This window comes from Trachurus japonicus, chromosome 13 (assembly GCF_045865225.1).
Source record: "Trachurus japonicus isolate A0001 chromosome 13, Traja_1.0".
NCBI classification, from domain to species: domain Eukaryota; kingdom Metazoa; phylum Chordata; class Actinopteri; order Carangiformes; family Carangidae; genus Trachurus; species Trachurus japonicus.
The window spans coordinates 6,032,199-6,038,022 of record NC_140919.1 but is presented as its reverse complement, the minus strand read 5'-3'; the positions used below and the strand labels follow the sequence as shown (position 1 = coordinate 6,038,022).

General features: G+C 36.8%; 1 long non-coding RNA gene across 3 annotated transcripts; it reads right to left on the bottom strand.

Annotated features, from left to right (window-relative positions):
* Positions 1-4,128: 4,128 nt before the first annotated feature.
* On the bottom strand, positions 4,129-5,596 carry LOC146975326 (uncharacterized). Of its 3 annotated transcripts, XR_015037348.1 has the most exons (5): positions 5,087-5,596; positions 4,839-4,993; positions 4,625-4,725; positions 4,350-4,536; positions 4,129-4,315 (listed from the first exon to the last, which is right to left on the bottom strand). It is a non-coding gene; the product is annotated as an uncharacterized LOC146975326 (long non-coding RNA). The 3 variants fall into 3 exon arrangements; XR_015037346.1 differs by having other exon boundaries at positions 4,129-4,536; positions 5,087-5,595; XR_015037347.1 differs by having other exon boundaries at positions 4,130-4,536; positions 4,625-4,722; positions 5,087-5,593.
* Between the last annotated feature and the right edge of the window lie 228 nt (positions 5,597-5,824).

Here is a 5,824-nt window from a genome sequence, read left to right as displayed (position 1 = left end):
GATTAAAAAGTAAAACTTATAAGAAGGACGTTGAATTTGTAAGAAATGTTTGGAAAATTACTTGTAAGCAGGAGGCTGAATGATATGGAATGGATGCATTTGTTGTTATTTAAAACAGTTAGAATTTTTTTTTTGAACCATTACTAATATAGATGAAACAATATCTGAAGTGTAAAAGTAGAATAATATAGAAGTAGTTACAATCCGTTAAAGGGCAGAATAACTAAAAATGACTACAACATATCTGAAGGGTAAAAGTTAAACATGTTAATAAAAAGTTTGAGGAAAATGTAGAAATCCTGCATCTTTATAGTTTAACAGTTGAATGGTTGAAATCTGAAATAGGTGAGAAAAAAATTAAAAAGAAGAACTTATAAGAAGGATGTTGGAAAATTGCTTGAATTTTTGAAGATTGGTGTGGAAAAAATAGGTCTACTCAAATGAATAAATATATTAAGAGCTTGAAAGTATTTGTTGAACAAATATGTATAAAAACGAAGCAATACCTGAAGTGTATAACTTGTAAGCAAGAGACTGAATGATAGGGAATGGATGCAAATCCCAGAATTGTTTAAGTGTAAAAAATAGTGTGAAAATATAAATTTATAAATGAAAAATATGAAACTCCTTACATGGTTGAGAAATGGCCTGAATTGTTGGAATTAATGAGGAAAAAGTCCAAGTCCTTCAAAGTAAATTGTAAGGATTGAAGGTGGAAAAGTCTAAAGTCAGGACATGAAGAAGCTCCAAATCCTGAAATATCCATTATGAGAACTGGGGTATATATAGAAATGGGGTAGAAACAAGGAAACAAGGAATGAAGTAAAAAGAAAGAGAAAGGGAGTAGAAAGAAAGAAAGAAAGAAAGAAAGAGACTGAATGATGCCAGAATTGTTTAAGATACGTTTAAAAAAAGAGTGTGAAGATATACATTCATAAATGAAAAATGTGAAAGTCCTTAAATGGTCTGAATTGTTGGAATTAATGAGAAAAAGTTCAAGTCCTTCAAAGTAAAGGGTTAAAGAGGAAAGTCAGGACATGAAGAAGCTCCAAATCCTGAAATCTCCATTACAAGAATAAACTGAAATGTAAGAGAAATAAATTATTAGAGATGTTTAAAAATTCCCCTCAAAGATATGAACTCATTTAGAGGCTGATTATGAGCTGTAAGCCAGTGTGTCTCTGTGGTTGTGTGTCTCTGTGGTTGTGTGTCTCTCTGTCTGTGTGTGTGTGTGTGTGTGTGTGTGTGTGTGTGTGTGTGTGTGTGTGTGTGTGTCTCTCTCTCTCTGTCTGCACCACACAGAGCAGAGCAGTGAGATTTGAGCTCTGTGCAGCTCCGAACAACAGCCTCTGAAAAGAGAACCGTACCTCTTACCAGAATGTGGTCATGACTATCGGGGCAAGGAGACCTTCCTGAGCGAGCCAATGTGCATTAAATGTTTGTAGGGCAAAAACTTTTCTCACCGTCGCAGGAAAGATAAGGAGGTCATTTCTGCTTTTCTCAGAAAATCTGCTCCTACTTTACAATGGGAGTCAATGAGAGGAAGAGAGGGAACTGGCTGCAATTAGAGGCTCCGAGTTTAAATTCTGTTAGCCTCTCTGCGTTTTCGAGCACACTGTGAGACACAGGACAAGTTTGTCTACCAAAGTGGGGGAAAATTATGTGTCCAGAGTGAAATTTGTGGCCGTGGTGACAGGTTAGAGAGCAAAGTGTCAGAGGATTTTTTGAACCTCTGTCACTCTAGCTGATGTCATCACCACTCTAGCTCTGAACATTCCGTGCCATTGACTTGCATGTTAAATTTGAATTTTGTCAAAAAATTATCATGAACAGTTGAAGGGTACTGATCAATAATGGTAGAAGATATGAAAAAGTTGAATGTACCGTGAATACTTGAAAGTTTTGTGAACGTTTTAAAAGTTGAATGAAGTCTGTAGGTGAAAGTATGTTGAAGCAGTTGAAGTTCAAAGAAGGAGAAGATTTTAAGAGTTTGAAGACAGTTTCAATGTATTCCTATGGGAAAAAATTTTCAATAAAGTTTGAATATTTTGAAAAGTATGAATGATAATGAAAAAGTTGAATGGATCCAATGATCTCCTGAAGAAGCTGCACGTTTTGATATATGAATTGTTTGAATAGTAGAAAGTATGAAGAAGTAGTTAAAGACCGAAAAACGGAAGAAGTGTACAGAATAATAATAATAACTAGAGAATGCATTTCCTAAAGGAAATACGGGTGAATGCTGAAAGCTGGAAGCTGAATGAGCTGAATAAATTGTTGAAACTATGCTGAATTAAGTTAAGAAACTGCTGAAGAAATCTTGAAGAGATGAAATAATATATGAAGAATACGAAATGGTTTGAAATTACTTGAATTGTTGAAGATCAGTATGAAGAAATTGAAAGTCTGAAGTCTACTCAGATTTACTTAAAACTGACAGTTTGAAAACATTTTTGAACCATTACTAATGTAGGTTAAACAATATCTGAAGAGTAAAAGTAGAAGATGAAAGATGGAGGATGTATGAACTGGGTGGTAATTACTTGAATTAGTGAAGAATAGTATGAATGAATTGAAAGGTTAAAGTGCACTCAGATTTATTTAAAACAGTTTGAAAACATTTTTTGAACCATTACTAATGTAGATGAAACAATATCTGAAGTGTAAAAGTAGAATAATATAGAAGTAGGGCAGAATAACTAAAAAATAACTACAACATCTGAAGGGTAAAAGTAAAACATGTTAATAAAAAGTTTGAGGAAAATGTAGAAATCCTGCATATTTATAGTTTAACAGTTGAATGGTTGAAATCTGAAATAGGTGAGAAAATATTAACAAGTCAAACTTATAAAAAGGATTTTGAAGATTAGTATGAAAAAATTAACATTTACAGTAAAAATTAACATTTAAGTCATTTAAGGGAAAATGTAAAAATCCTGGCTTTGTAATAGGTAATAGGTGATTTCAAGTTGAATTGTTGAAGATTAGTATGAATAAATTGAAAGTTTAAGCTTAAGTCTACTCGTATATAAAACTGACAGCTTGAAAACATTGTTGAACCATTACTAATATAGATGAAACAATATCTTAAGAATAAAAGTATAAGATTGAAGATGGAGGATGTATGAAATGGGTGGAAATTACTTGAATTGTTGAAGAATAGTATGAATGTATTGAAAAGCTTGAGTCTACTCAAATTAGTTTAACTGAAAGCTAAACAATATCTCAAGAAGAAACGTATAACATGAAAGCAGGAGGCTGAATGACATGACATGGTGGGAAAATACCTGAACTGTTTTAGATAATAGTTTAAAAAAAATGTGTCAAAGGTCTACAACCAGTAAAAATGTTGAAATGAAAGACAAACATGTTGGAAAATCCTGCGTTATTAAATGTAACAGTTTAAGAGTCTGTTGAAGAGTTGAAGTCAGCTGCAAAAAGCACTGGAACCTGACAGCTTAAAATCACGATTAGCTGATCATTCACATGCTGTCCTCATCCAAATAGGCTATTTCAACCCCCCATCTTACCTGCTCATCCCTGGCTATGTTACTGCTACTGCTGCCACGTTCTGCTGCTATCGCCACTGCTCGATTCCCTTGCCGCTGCTACTGCTTGCATTTTGTTGCTACTGCATGAGGTTTTGCAAACTCACCACTGTGTGTGTTTGTGTGTGTGTGTGATGTGTATGAAGAAATTGAAAAACTGAAGTCTTCTCAAATATTTTTCAAAACTGACAGCTGTAAAAACATAGTTGAACCATTATTAATATAGATGAAGCAATATGTGGGAGGTAATATAGATGGAGCAATATGTGAGAGGTAAAAGCAGAACATGTGAGCAGGAGGTTGAATTATATGACTTGGTGGAAAAACACCTGAATTGTTTAACAAAAGTGTAAAAGATGTGTTTAAAGGTCTAAAACCAGTAGAAATAGATTTCACTGATGTAATTGTTCAGACACAACACCTTTCTTCAGTAATGTGGAATGTATCAACAAAAAATACTAGGTAAACATAATATAAGAATGACTGTCCTTGGGATAGTTAGAATCTGTCTTTATTACAGCACTTGCAGGAAAGGAGGTTCATTTGTGTATTGCATTTCTAAAAAAAACGTTGTCTCCAAGTGCTTGACACAGCAGCATTACAACACTCTGCCCTTAGACCCTCACATCGACTGAGGAAAAACTCCCAAGAAAACCCTTAACAGGGGGAAAAAAACGGGAGGAACCTCAGGGTGAGCAACAGAGGAGGGATCCCTCACCCAGGACGGGCAGACGTGTGATAGATGTTGTGACGGCCAAGAATAAAACCTTATGGGCTCAACAGTATATATCACATGGGCACAGTCCTGACTGCAGTGGCCCATGTTCAAATTTGACTTGGCCATTTGCTGCTTGCTGCACAGATTGGATGGTGCTGTCATGTGTGGTCAGTGACAGCACGATGGCTTGGTGGTTCTGAGCTGTGTGTCCGTGCAGCAGTGCACCTCATCACTTGCCAGATGATCAACAGAAGAATGAGGGAGGTGAACCTGACAAGACAAAATAGAAAATGTTTTGGAAAGTGAAGACCAAGACATAAATCACATGTTCAACACTTACTAACTGATTATCATTTACCTTAAGTAATCACCTGCCAGAGAATCATCAGCCTGTCACCCTCAGTGCTCCGTCACACAGATCACAAGGTCCAGAAAGCTGTCCAGCCCTGTCGGTCTCTACTGTCAAGTGGGGGAGACCTGAAAGGAGAAGGCAGTGGACATGATATTGTTGTAAACCTACATTGTCAACAGTGTCATCCACATTTTTTAATGACAAAACAACAAAGCGGTACCTTTGGCTCTGTTGTGAGCAGGCATAGAAGCTGGCAGCAGGATGACTTGTGTATGTGCGGTCCAGCAGTGAGGGCTCTGCAGACTGACGGTTTTGATGATGCTGTTGTTTCTGGTCAGACGTGGCCGGATGATGATGAGGTGGAAGTAGGTGCTCCTGATAAAAGAGAAGAGAAAGATGTTGTACGTTTTTGTGGCATAAAACATGTGCAGAACTTGTAGCCTATAAATCACATACTGTCTGTCATACCTTCAGCAACCAGCAGCACCACGACAGTCTCATTCTCTTCAGCGAAGAACAACCAGGGCAGGCAGGAAGAAGAACTCTGTGGAACCCAGTTGTGGTGGATCCACTGTTGACAGGATGATGCTGCAGTACCTGGGCAATGGCAGACTGACAGCCACCATGTCCTGGCCGTTCCCAGCTGATCTTCACAGTTTTGGAAGTGGTGTGGTAAAGGTTGGAGAGGGGAACGTTGAGTAGGGGTCAGAAAGCACACAGAGTGAATGGTCTCTGGTCAGGCCACCTGCCCCGAGGCAGGGGAGGTGACCATCCCAGCTCACACAACACAGAGAACATGTACTTTCAGCAGTTGCATATAAATGTGTATTGATGTTTTTTATTAATTTAACAGTTAATAGGATATATTATATTAATTGATAAATATTATTTATTGAAATTCATTTATTTTATTGTTCATTTTTCAGTGTCTGTTACACATGTAGCACAGGTATTGTAAACACTGGCTGTCCTTGGTTCCTGAAACTCTTTTGGCTTGTGCATTTACCAACCCAAAACCCAAAACCCTCCCTGGTAAATGCACAAGCCAAAACACACTTTTTTTTTTTTTACACAAGATGATGCTTAAAGAATTGTCCTATTGATTGCAAACTGAAGAATGTACATGGTGATAACAACATGATGAAAACACAATTTTATCAAATGAGTCACTTGTATTTTACTAAACCTGTATGGCTTACCGCACTG